Below are 13,046 nucleotides of genomic sequence, written 5' to 3' on the forward strand. Positions count from 1 at the left end.
GACATCTGCTGTTTCCAAATGATTTATGATAGTATTTACCTCCAGTGTTTCTTTGTTTACTTTTTGTCTGAATACATGGTTATTGGCAAAAATTAGATATTGAAGTGACCCACTGTGATTTTAGCTTTAATAGTGTTTCTCTTAAGGACTTTAATGTCCTTGTGTTTGGTGCATAAATGTTTATAAGTGTAATAATGTGTAATGTGACTGTTGCACACATCATTACAATACAAGTGTCCTCTATTAACATAAGATCTGCAGAAGATCAAAGGAGTTGATTAGCCCAGCATGAATGGTGTATGGCTTCCAGTGGCCCCATTATGTGTAGAACTCGTTATTACCAACTGATGTTTGTAGACAGAGAAATAATCAGTCCTCTTAGTGGGCAAGGCCACTGGTGGATATCCCATGCTTTAATAGATAACCCCACATCCATTACCAGACAGAAAGCATTAATTAGATTCAGGTTATTAATACCAACAAATAGGATGAATTGGAGTTAGGAGAATTTCCTTAAGGTGGGGTAATAGGAGGAAATGAAGAGCAGTAGTATGAATGGACAACATCAAAGAACATTATATAAATGTATGGAATTTTCAATGAATAAATGATACAAATGTTATTTTAAAGAGTTATTGCAGACAAAATTCCTAATGTTAATGCATGAAGGTATTTTAGTCTTATAATTAAATAGGCAGAAAATTTTATGGCAGTGAGTTTATGACTTATACTGTTGTTTTCCTATATATCAAAAGCCAAAAAAAGTAAAGTTATATAAATTTGGCATATTCAAAATATATAACTATATACCAACATTTATTATACACATATTCATTTTCTCAGTTATCTTAGTGGATTATATGTATTTGTTTATAAATATGTACTATATGTATTTTTATTATAAACACAATTTTTATTATAAACACAATTATTTTTATTATAAACACAATTTATGTACATCAAATATATATGAAAATATATATGAAAATAAAAACCATAAAGAATTTGCATATAATTTCCATCTAAATATATACATATATATAAACCCATGCATATATTCTACATGGCCCAGTTTATATGAAAGAAAAATATATTTCAATATATATTAATAATACATCTAGATATGTTCTACTTATAACACTAAGGATCTTTTAACATCATGAATTTTTATAAGAATTATATGTGATGCATTTTGAATATTAAGTGTACAATTAAATTACTAACAGTCATTCTCAAAATGACAATGAGATTTACTTGCTGATTAATAATGCTAGAGGATATATGGTGTAAAGTAAATCCTCACTCACTGTTGGTGGGATTGTAACTCTTGCAAACACTATGGAAATCAATGTAGATAATTCTCAAAAAGCTACAAATAAATCTACCATATAACCCATCAATACCATTCTTCAACATATGCCAAAAGAACTTGACATCCTACTCCACAGACACTGGCTCAGTAATGGTCATTGCTGCTCTATTTATAATAGTTATGAAATAAAAACCACCTAAGCATCTTTCAAAAATGAATGGATAAATAATGAAAATGTGGCACATATACACTCTGTAATACTATTCAACTGTGAAGAAAAATGAAATCATGAACTTTGTAGGTAAATGGATGGAACGATAAAACATCACCATGATTTGGGTAAGCCACACCAAAAAGACAAACATTAGTGTTCTCTTTCTGAGCTCCAGTTTTTCAGATGTAAGTTCACATCCTGGGCAACTGTGAAAAACAGGAAGTTAAAAAAGGCACCATTACCATGGTAGGGGTAGACAAGCAACATGGCAGCAAGAACAGGATGCACGTGATCTGTTCAGGGAAGTGAGGAAGAGATGGCTCTTCACTGAGGGTGGGGAGTATGTACAGAGAAGGGTGGAGGAGGGTAAAGCATTAATAATAAGGATGTTGGAAAAACAAGTAATCATCCTATAATCTCAATAAACATATCACACGCAACTCTGTGTATAAATATCCATATATAGTTTTAATTAACTTTTCTCATTGTGTTTTTGAAAATGACTTAAAATAAGGCTTTTGTAAATTAATGTACAAATACATCTGTGCTTCCATATTCTCAGTGCAGGAACTATCTGTAGACTCATCTAATTCTGTATTAATGGTGTGGCTGGCTTGTGTTTACTTACCAAATGGAATATGCTGTGTCACATAGCACTGCTAGTTCTCATTGTAATGGGAAACCATTTCCAAAGAAACCGAAACTTTAAAATATGGTGGTAATATGTGAAGCAAGATAATTGCTGCTCAATAATGCAGAAAATAATGTCTGTCACCAGCATAAATTCTAGAGTAACACCTGAAGCACTTTTTTTTGCCATCTAATTTATTAGTGTAGTTTCCACATTATGCCATGGTTAAATAGCATTACAAAAACTGTGAGGCTCCAAAATATAAAAATAGATTTAATTTACACCTGTGTTATATGGCTTGCATGTTTGCTTCTGTTTAGTATGGTTGAGAACATTGAGCTATGCAATTATCCTGTGCTATCATTTTATAAGGACTCAAATTATATAGGAAAAGTTAACTCTTTCTGAAAATTAATTAAAAGTCCATGAGGATGAGGTGAATTTCAAGCCCTATTTTGGTTGTATTCATCATGCAAGGAGTTCTTCTATCTCACATAAATAAAAATGAAAGTTATAAAACTAAAACAGGGCATTAAAATTGCAAAAACAGCCCAGGTGAAATAATGCTGGAGTGTGGACTTCAGCGTAAATTCCTTTAATGTTGGTGAGGCATATAGTTATTTTTTTCATTTAATTGATTTTTATTATTGACATTGTGTGTGTTATGTATATGGAGGCACAGATGCCATGCATATGTATGGAGGTCAGAGAACAATTTTACAAATGTGATATTCTCCTTCCACGATATTGATCCCAGGGATCAAGCCTATATATCAATCAGAATTGGGGGACAGTCCCTTACACCTGTTTAGCTGTATTTCTCACTACACTTTAGTTAAGTATATAATTTTAAGGATTTGTTAATAATTTATGTTTTTGTTTTTGATTTGCATTGCCAAGAATCAGACTATATGTATTGACACTATCCAGGAATATTTGTCAAAAGGCCTCTCCTACTAAAAATGTTCTAATACTCAAACTTTTGTAAAGTGAAATTGGTGATAATCATTAATCAATTCATCATTTAGAATCTGTGCTGAATACTGAAATTATTTTCTATTTTGTCTGCTATAATATAAGACATCTTTAAAACAGTTAATAATCCAAGAGCAACATACATTGTGAAGACAGGAGAATATGATTTCTCTCTAACAAGCTGGAAGATACAAGCCAAGATAAGGCCAGGTGTTTGTAATTAAGAATGGGCCTCCATGTGTGACTTATTTGGGATGTGGATGGTGGGTAGCAAAAGCGACCAACAACACTACAGATGCTGTTGGAACTGACCTAAAGGTCCTTCTCTGTGAGACACACAAAAAGTACTTGGTAACCTGAAACTTTAATTCCAGAAAACACACACACACACACACACACACACACACACACACACACACACACACACACAAAATATTGTACTGTATAGGAATATAGGAAATATTTTACTCTATCTATTATAGTTCACATATGTAAATATCTAAAAAATATATTCTAGTTCCATGCATATCAGTAAACAGTAAAAAGTATGATGTTATTTCCTGAATTTTTACTCTTCAGTCCCCAGTGATGCATATTTAGACTTTCAAATTTTAGTTATGAATAATATTTTAGGTGTCATTACAAGATTATAAGAAAATAATGAGGTAGGTGTTAATATTTTTAATTTTCCAATAAAAATAAATAAGTTGGTAAAAGCCTGAAGAGATCAAATTTACATATATATATCTTATATCTCAGTATTCTGTATTAATTTTTATTATTGCTCTTAATCCCAGACTGGGAAAGATAAAGAGATTTTGCAGGATACTTACACATAAGGAAGGTGAATTACTAAAATGCTAGTAAGAAAACTTAAAACAGCCAAAGAACCACTCATTGTAGTAGATGACGTTCACATTTTTAGCTGTACTACTGATTGATGAGACACAGGGGAATGTGCTCCCTTCTTGGAAATATTGTTTATTTGTTTGTTAATGAAAAGGTATAAGATAAAACATGCTCTATATCATACTTGTAGTGTTACATTTCTCTTTCATTTAGTCAAAACTCATGTTTAAAATTAACTAATAGTTTATAAATAAATTTTACCAAATTTACCAACTGATATTCAACCAAATATACAAACTTAACCTGTGCTTAACAGAATGACAACATAAGTGTCAGATTCAGGTTTTAGACAAAAAAAAAACCTTAGTCTATCAAACATATACTTCTCAAAATTTGCTTCCTCATAGTGAATGTTAATCTACACATTAAAGTATGGTATATTGTTATTGCTATCTTAAGGTATGCAGATTGAATGATACATTGCAGGTAGATTACCAATCAAAAATACTTACAGTGATGCTTATTGCAGATATAATACCAGTTTTCAATTACAGATATTACTTAACTTATGGTAGTGATAAAATAAAGCATTGTGCCTTAGTATGTTTGTATTAGAGGCTGTGATGTGTGGATGCAGGTGCAAGTCTATGTGTGTTTATGTACTTTTATGCCATAAGACCACCTGGGTGTCATTCTGAATGTGACTTCCACCCTTTTGAGAAAGAGGGCCTCTCACTGTCAACAAGTAGACTAAGACGGATGATCAAGGAGCCTCAAATGAAGTATATATACATACATATATATATATATATATATATATATATATATAATGTATATATGTATGTAGTGAAAACCACTTGCCATATGTATGTGTGTGTGTGTGTTTATCTACATATATTTACGGGTATATTTATATATAATGTATGTTTTAATGAGTAATTATAGCATTAGTGTATCTGGCCTTGACTATTACATTTATTTATATTTATTATAGAATAAGTAATACAGATCAGCAAAACAAAGTAATGACTGCCTTAATATCATTAATAAATCCACAGTATTGATGATTCAATGCTTTTGTTCATTCAACAAGAGTAAACTCTGTATTTCACTACTTCACAGCCTTTTCACCAAGTTACTTTCCCTCGTTTGTCCTTGATATCCACTAAACTGTGTTGACCACAGGAATAAGTCAGACTTCGCTCCGGCAAGGTGAATGATTTATGGTTTTCATCCTGAAATTTAATACCTGAAAGTGATTGTGTTGTCACAATAAACCATTCTCAGACCATCCCTCTCATCGAATGCCATATACCAATTGTTTATTTTACAACAAAAGCCATTTAAAGTTTTGACTCCACTAATAACAGTTCTTTGAAAGAGTGAATCGAGGAAGAACCACCTTCAGATTTCATAGTGGAAACTATTATGACTTGAGAGAATGCACTTATTTTAAGGGATACTTTATACTCTAGATACCATATAGCTATTATCACTGCAGTGAGCAGAATGCAAATGGATAACACACTGAGCTACAGTCTTATTCCTTGTGGTCAAGACAAAAGAGTAAATCCTCCCAGATAGAGTCTTCAGAAAAATCAGTGATCTCTCCTGACAGGAATATAATTCAGTCAGGCCCATGCTCATCATAGGAACATTACTAAAGAAATACAAGTTGCTTTGACATTGTGAAAAGACAGAAATTAAATTTGAAAGCTTAAAATTTAAGACTCTTCTGTAATAAATTCACAGCTAATATATTTCTGAAAGTACATAGCTCCTCATAATACACAAAAATGGATCTTTTCAAAAATAATGAAATAGTCTCTACTGTCTGTCACATTCTTCATTTTCTCTTCAGCTTTGTTTCAATTTGAACCATGCTACTAACAATAAATTGAAGTCATAGATGCTCCATGTATATAGTTTTAATTTCTCAACAAAACCAGTTATTGAATTAACTATGTTTTAAACCATGAACAATTATAATAGTAAGAGCCTATTTTAATTTTACAGAAAAGAAATCAGGATGTTGAAGAGGAAAATGTGGTGTTGAACAGAAACCACTGAAAGTAGAAATAAGATGCATTCTTGTAGCTAGAGTTTTCCTGCCTTGCCCACAGTCAGGACAAATCTTTGTCACCCGCCAGTCCCACAGCTGCTCAGACCCAACCAAGTAAACACAGAGACTTATATTGCATACAAACTGTATGGCCGTGGCAGGCTTCTTGCTAACTGTTCTTATAGCTTAAATTAATCCATTTCCATAAATCTATACCTTGCCACGTGGCTGGTGGCTTACCGGCGTCTTCACATGCTGCTGGTCATGGCGGCGGCTGGTGGTGTCTCTCCGCCTCAGCCTTCTGCTTCCCAGAATTCTCCTCTCTCCTTGTCCCACCTACTTCCTGCCTGGCCACTGGCCAATCAGTGTTTTATTTATTGACCAATCAGAGCAATTTGACATACAGACCGTCCCACAGCACATTCTGTAAGACATTTTCTTTCACTGAGATGGTATCCAACTACTGATACCACAGATGATGTGTGCAAAACAGTGGGCATTCTCAAAACCCAGTCTATGCACACTATTCAGTACTGTCACATTTTTCTGTCTCTGGTTCCTTTTTAGATAAGAACTCATCAAACAGACAAATTATTTTCTCTTTTTTGTTTGTTTGTTTGCTTGTTTTTGAGACAGAAATTCTCTATCAGCCCTGTGTGTCCTGAAAGTCACTTTGTAGACCAACCTGGCCTTGAACGCACAGAGACCTGCCTGCCTCTTCCTCCTTAGTGCAGTATGTAAATGCATGTGCCACCATACCTGGCATTTATTTAGCTTCCTCATTATAAATGACTTTACTCTTCATTTTAAAATTTTTTATCCAAATAAAATTAGACTCAAACCCAATTCAGCTGGCAATGAGAAATTTAATCTTAGTCATGCTATTTTAAATCATTTTTTCAGCATAGGGAAAAATGAAAATACAGACTTTGAGAATTTATTGAATTCATGCTATGGTGCTAGATTTTTAAAAGTTGGCAATATTGGCATGTGAGAATAACCCATCAAAATTCAAATGTAAATTCACAGCAAAATTATGTGCTGGAAAAAAAAAACAATTTGTAAAATTAACAGTCATACAAAAAAGGAGGTAGGAATAACTTTTCATTCTGTGTTCTAGTACCCACACAAGTGGACTTTAGTTAATCTTTACACAGTAACAGGATGCAGGTCGGTCAGTAGAATGCATGGACAAAGGTTTGGAGTCCATTACAAGTGGTGCTTCAAGTCAGGTGTAGGCCATACACCTGCAAACCCAGAATTGTGGACACACAGAGAGGAAATCAAAAGTTCAAAGTCATCATGTACTTCATAGAGTGTTCTAGAGTAGCTCTGGCTTTATAATAGTCCATTACACACACACACACACACACACACACACACACACACACACACACACACAAACACACACACACACACAGGAAAAAAATTCTTATTTTTACATTTCTACAATACACAGAAACAAACATCAACTCCCATATTTAAATTATCTTATTATATTTATTTATTATAAATTGTTCAGTTTAGCTATAAAACAGTCTTTTATGTTTCCCATTCCTTATAAATCCTAATTCTCAGTATTGTATGTGAAATTCCTAGTTCTCCAATATGTCTGTTTATGGTCTAACTGCTACAGTTAATATAATGCTGATTCCTACTTTGCTGGAAAAATATGACATGTATCTTCACCTTTGGTGCCGATGAGCATGTATGATGAAATCCAGATTTTGTGGAAACAATTTGAAGGAACTATTGCATTTAAAATATATTAATTTCATGTAAGTCATCATCATGGCTTTTAGACACTTAAACTAGAAAATACATCCTCTTCCAGACAAAAGCTATAGCTTCAGTTCTGACGTCAGGCTCTGATATGAGGACTTGTAGAAATTTCCATGAATTGAGCTGTGTTGTATGGAAGGTTATTGGGTGCAAAACATACAAGAAAGTGGTATATATTCCGTGAATGTCAAGGTGAGCGGAACATGGATGTGCAAAGGGAGTAATGAGAACAATCACATTTCCAAAGCTTGTGTAAATCTGCATAGCAAGAAAGAAAGAAATCAGAAAAACTAAATCTACAGGTGTAGCCCAGTCTATGACTTTATTTGTATGTGTACGAACACACAGCTTCACTCTCTGTCACGTATTTCACCCAATGTTGTCTTTCTTTCCCTTATGATTTAAATGGACTTGGATGTTTTTCCACAGTTTTATTTGTTTCTATAAATACTTACTGTCATTAATTTAAAGCAAGATACTTTTATGCTTCATTGAATCCTTTAAGAATATTACAGATACTGTTTACAAACAAATAGCTAATGCAATTAAACAAAATATATCTAAGAAAAAAATAGCTCATAAGCTTTTTTTAGGTATTTAGGTATCTGTTATCATAAAAATACCAATAAATAATATTTTTAGCCAAAAATTGTCTCATTAAGTTTTTACATATGCTGGTGACCACCTTATACATATACTTAGAAATTCATGTAATCATTCAAAAATATATGCAAACATATACCAAATTTTCTACTCTTCTGTTCGAAATTTTTATTTAAATTTGGAATAATATGAAACCACAAATTATATCAAAAAGTGAAAAATATAAAAAAATGATTCAAATAAATCAAGTTACAAATATAAAGATTTTAGTAAAAGTAAAACAGTATCATGATAATTATGTTTAAAGTGATAAATGATATAGTTTTACACCATTTTCATTCTTTTTTCTTCCCAGAGATGTGCATAATTTGATATGTCTATGGTCTCTCTGTGTCAACATAAATCTTTGTGTATCATGATTACATCTATCTTCACTTAATGCTTTCTCTAAATTAAAGCAATTGAAAGGTCTGGTTAAAATGGAATAAATATGATGACAATTAGGGTAGTCACTAATCTGATTACAGGGGAAGGACAGTTCAAACACCCTCTCCATTGTTTCTAGGAGTCTTAGCTGGGGTCATCCTTGTGGAATCCTGGGAATTTCCCTAGCACTGATCTGAGACCCTGGAGAGCAATTGAAGAGAGGGAGGAGGGATCATTTGAGCAATGCAGGTTAAGATCATGATGGAGAAAACTATAGAGACAGCTGGCCAAAGCTAATGAAAGCTCACAGACTCTGGACTGGCAGTTGGGGAACCTTCATGGGACCTAACTAAGCTCTCTGAATGTGGGAGACACTTGCAAAGCTTGATCTGTTTGTAAGGCTCCTGGCAGTGGGACCAGGACCAGGACTGGGATCAAGCGCATGAAATGGCTTTTTGGAGCCCATCCCCTAGGGTGGGATACCTTGCTCAGTCTTCATGCGAGGGTGAGGGATTAGACTCTGCCTCAATTTTGTATGCCAGACTTTGGTGATCACCTCTGAGGAGTGGGTGGGGGTGGGAGGGATGCCTGGAAGGTAGGAGGGCAGGAGAAGAGGAGGGAGGGGCACTGGCAATGATATGTAAAATTTTTTAAAAAGGTACAAAAATAATACAGAACACCAAAAAAACTAAAATAAAAAATAAAATAAAGAAAATAGAATACGTATATTTTGCAGTCGTATTAGAGTGAAGATGGGCTACGATTGTTTAAAATTTAAGAGAATATATTTAAACATATGTAATCCAAGTTTAACAGTTATGGGATGGAAATAATGTTTGTTTTATATTAAAACCTGAATTAACAAAAGTTACTGAAAAATATACGGTGATATTTATGTCTGTGGACTATTGAATTCTATCATTCATTCATTAACTATTGAACTAGTTGTGAGATGTCCAAGAAATTGGCCCAGCAAGTGCAAGCACCTCTTGCTAAGCCTGAAGGCCTGAATCCAATCTCTGAGACACATATGGTAGAGGAAGAGTATGGACTCCTGCATATTTCGATCTGACATATACACTCCATGATATTAAATATTAATGATTATTTGTAACTATATAGAATTGTCAATTATATTATTTGTTTGGAGAAACATTGTGAAGTGGTTGATTCAAATAAGTGATGTTATAATCAAGAAAGTTTTAGAGATAATAAAGCCATTGTGAAGGTAATAAAACATTCTTTGACTTAAAATGACTCATTGTGACTCAATAGCAGATATACATACATTTATTCATCTTTGTAACTTATTTTATGTGTGAGTGTTTTGTTTGCATGTATGTCTGTGCATCTGCAGAGGACAAAAAAATGTACTGGATCCTTGGTATTGGAGGTACAAACTTTTTGTCAGAGACCATGCCAGAGCTGTGAATGAAAGCCAGGTGTTTTTTTGGAAGAGCATTCAGTGCTGCTAACTGGTAGGCCACCTCTACATTCCCACTCACACATTCCTAATGACATATTTAAAATAAAAATAAGATGGGGGAGTTCATGAATACTTTGTATAACTTTCCTATAAAAGTAAATAAGTTTTTCTAAACAATTTGTTTTTAATAACTCAATCTCTCTCTCTCTCTCTCTCTCTCTCTCTCTCTCTCTCTCTCTCTCTCTCTCTGTGTGTGTGTGTGTGTGTGTGTGCACGTGTGTGTGTGTGTGTGTGTGTGTCTGTCTGTCTGTCTGTCTGTCAGTCAGTCATGGTGGTTCTGTTGTGTAGGTCAGAAAAGAACTTTCTGGAGATGGTCATTTTTCTACTACATAAGTCCCACGTATTAGATTCATGTCTTCAGGTTTGGCAACAGGTCCCTGTCTCTGATAAGCCAACTTGCTCATCACCACTTATCTAGTTCAATATCCTTATGATATACTTTATTAGTGAAAAGATCTAAATTTAAGGATTTTTTCCAGCTTATAATTATCATTTCTGCATTGAATGTAAAATACATATTGCTGTGGGATGGTCTGTATGTCAAATGTGTTGCTCTGATTGGTCAATAAATGAAATACTGATTGGCCAGTAGCCAGGCAGGAAGTATAGGTGGGACTTACAGAGAGGAAGATTGAGAGAACAGGAAGGCTGAGGGAGACACTGCCAGCTGTCGCCATGACAAGCAGCATGTGAAGATGCCAGTAAACCATGAGCCACGTGGCAAGGTATAGTGCTGTGGAATGGTCTTTATTTCAAATTGCTCTGATTGGTCAATAAATAAAACACTGATTGGCCAGTGGCCAGGCAGGAAGGATAGGCGAGACTAAAAGAGAGTAGAATTGAGAGAACAGGAAGGTGGGAGGAGACACTGCCAGGCCCAGCCATGACAAGCAGCATGTGAAGATGCCGGTAAGCCACGAGCCACATGACAAGGTATAGATTTATAAAAATGGATTAATTTAAGCTATAAGAACAGTTAACAAGAAGCCTGCCATGGCCATACAGTTTTTAAGCAAATATAAGTCTTTGTGTTTATTTGGTTGGGTCTGAGTGGTTGTGGGACTGGTGGGTGACAGAGATTTGTCCTGACTGTGGGCAAGGCAGGAAAACTCCAGCTACAGTATAGATTTATAGAAATGGGTTAATTTAAGATGTAAGAACTAGATAGCTAGAAGCCTGAGCCATTAGGCCAAACAGTTTAAATAATATAAGCATCTGTGTGTTTATTTAATAAGTAGGCTGTCGGACTGCCAGGGCTTGGCGGGCCCTGGAGAGAAAACAGCAGCTACAACATATTATTTCTTATCTGTGTCTATTAAACTTGTATTGTAAACATTTTAATTTTTTCTAAAGCTTATTAAATGATCATAACTCTTCTTCACTGTATCCAATACAGCTATAAAACACCAGTTACTTATTACTCAATCTTTCCTATCAATTTTTTTTAACATTTAGAGGAAGCAACCAATGAAAATAGATTTCTTAACGATATACAATGATTTGTAGTTATCCAAAGAGACCATAAAGATTTCAAATGATAAATATCTCTGACTAGATTTAAAAGAAACAATAAAATTGAAGCAGAAACTATAACATTAACTTTGAAAATAATTCTCATGACTTTGTTTTACTTTTTCTAAAATCTTCATTTTTATACTCCTAAATTAAGATTACATGCAATTGTATCTTATTACAAGTAATTAAAATTTAAAATAGAAAAGTTATGCTATTCAGAGTTGACTATTGTCTTTCATTTATTTCTTTATTCCATTTACTTATACAAATATAAATACAAGGAAAAGCGCTATAACTTCTTAGGTAGTCATTTCATGCTATTTTCCTTATTTTACTTGATTCAGTGGTTCCAACTTTAGATATTGAAGGCTTGTTGATTTGTTCCTGGAACACTTTGTAAGCTTCTATCACTGTGTTCTTTGCTTTGTTTTGCTATTTGGTTGGTTGTTTTTTTTCTTTTCTTCTTTGTTATTTTCTAACACAAATGACAATATCAACCTTACTTTCCATAGTTTTTAAATTTTAAAATTATTCAATTGATTTCTCAGTGTTTTGTTAGGAATGAAGTTAAGATGCTTCTATTTTTTAAGGTAGGCCTGTATCATTATATAAGTAATATGTTAAGACAGTTAAATCTATATTAAGTTGAAACGAGCTCTTACTGGCAACTATGTCTCTAAACTTATTCAACACGAGTACTATACATGCCCAATTGCCTCAATAATATCCCAGTCATACCACAAAGAAACTGACCACCACCTGTTATCATCAGTTTACTTAATTGCTTAGTTATAATATATAAGAACTATGGTTTCAGAATTATCAATATGCCATTGGGAAGCAATGGCATTCACTCCTTATAGTTTTATTTTCAGATTTCCTATGCTTTCAAATTCCAGGTAATATTTTTTTACTGACAAGTTTCTTTTTGTAATGAGCTTAGCTTACTTTATGAGTTCTTTATTCCTTCTACATCCTTACCTCAAAACTTTTAAATCCATATTCATTAAAGTCATTTAAAGTCTTCTAGGAGAGTTTCATTTGTACAATGCCTGCATGAACACATGTATCTACTGTGGTAACACACATCTATAACTCCAGATTTGAATGTTAGAGACAAGAGAATCAGTAGTTCAAATTATCTTTGGCTAAATAGCTGGTTTGATTCTTCCCCTTTTATGCGCTATACCA

This window comes from Peromyscus leucopus, chromosome 12 (genome assembly GCF_004664715.2).
Source record: "Peromyscus leucopus breed LL Stock chromosome 12, UCI_PerLeu_2.1, whole genome shotgun sequence".
Taxonomy (NCBI): Eukaryota; Metazoa; Chordata; class Mammalia; order Rodentia; family Cricetidae; genus Peromyscus; species Peromyscus leucopus.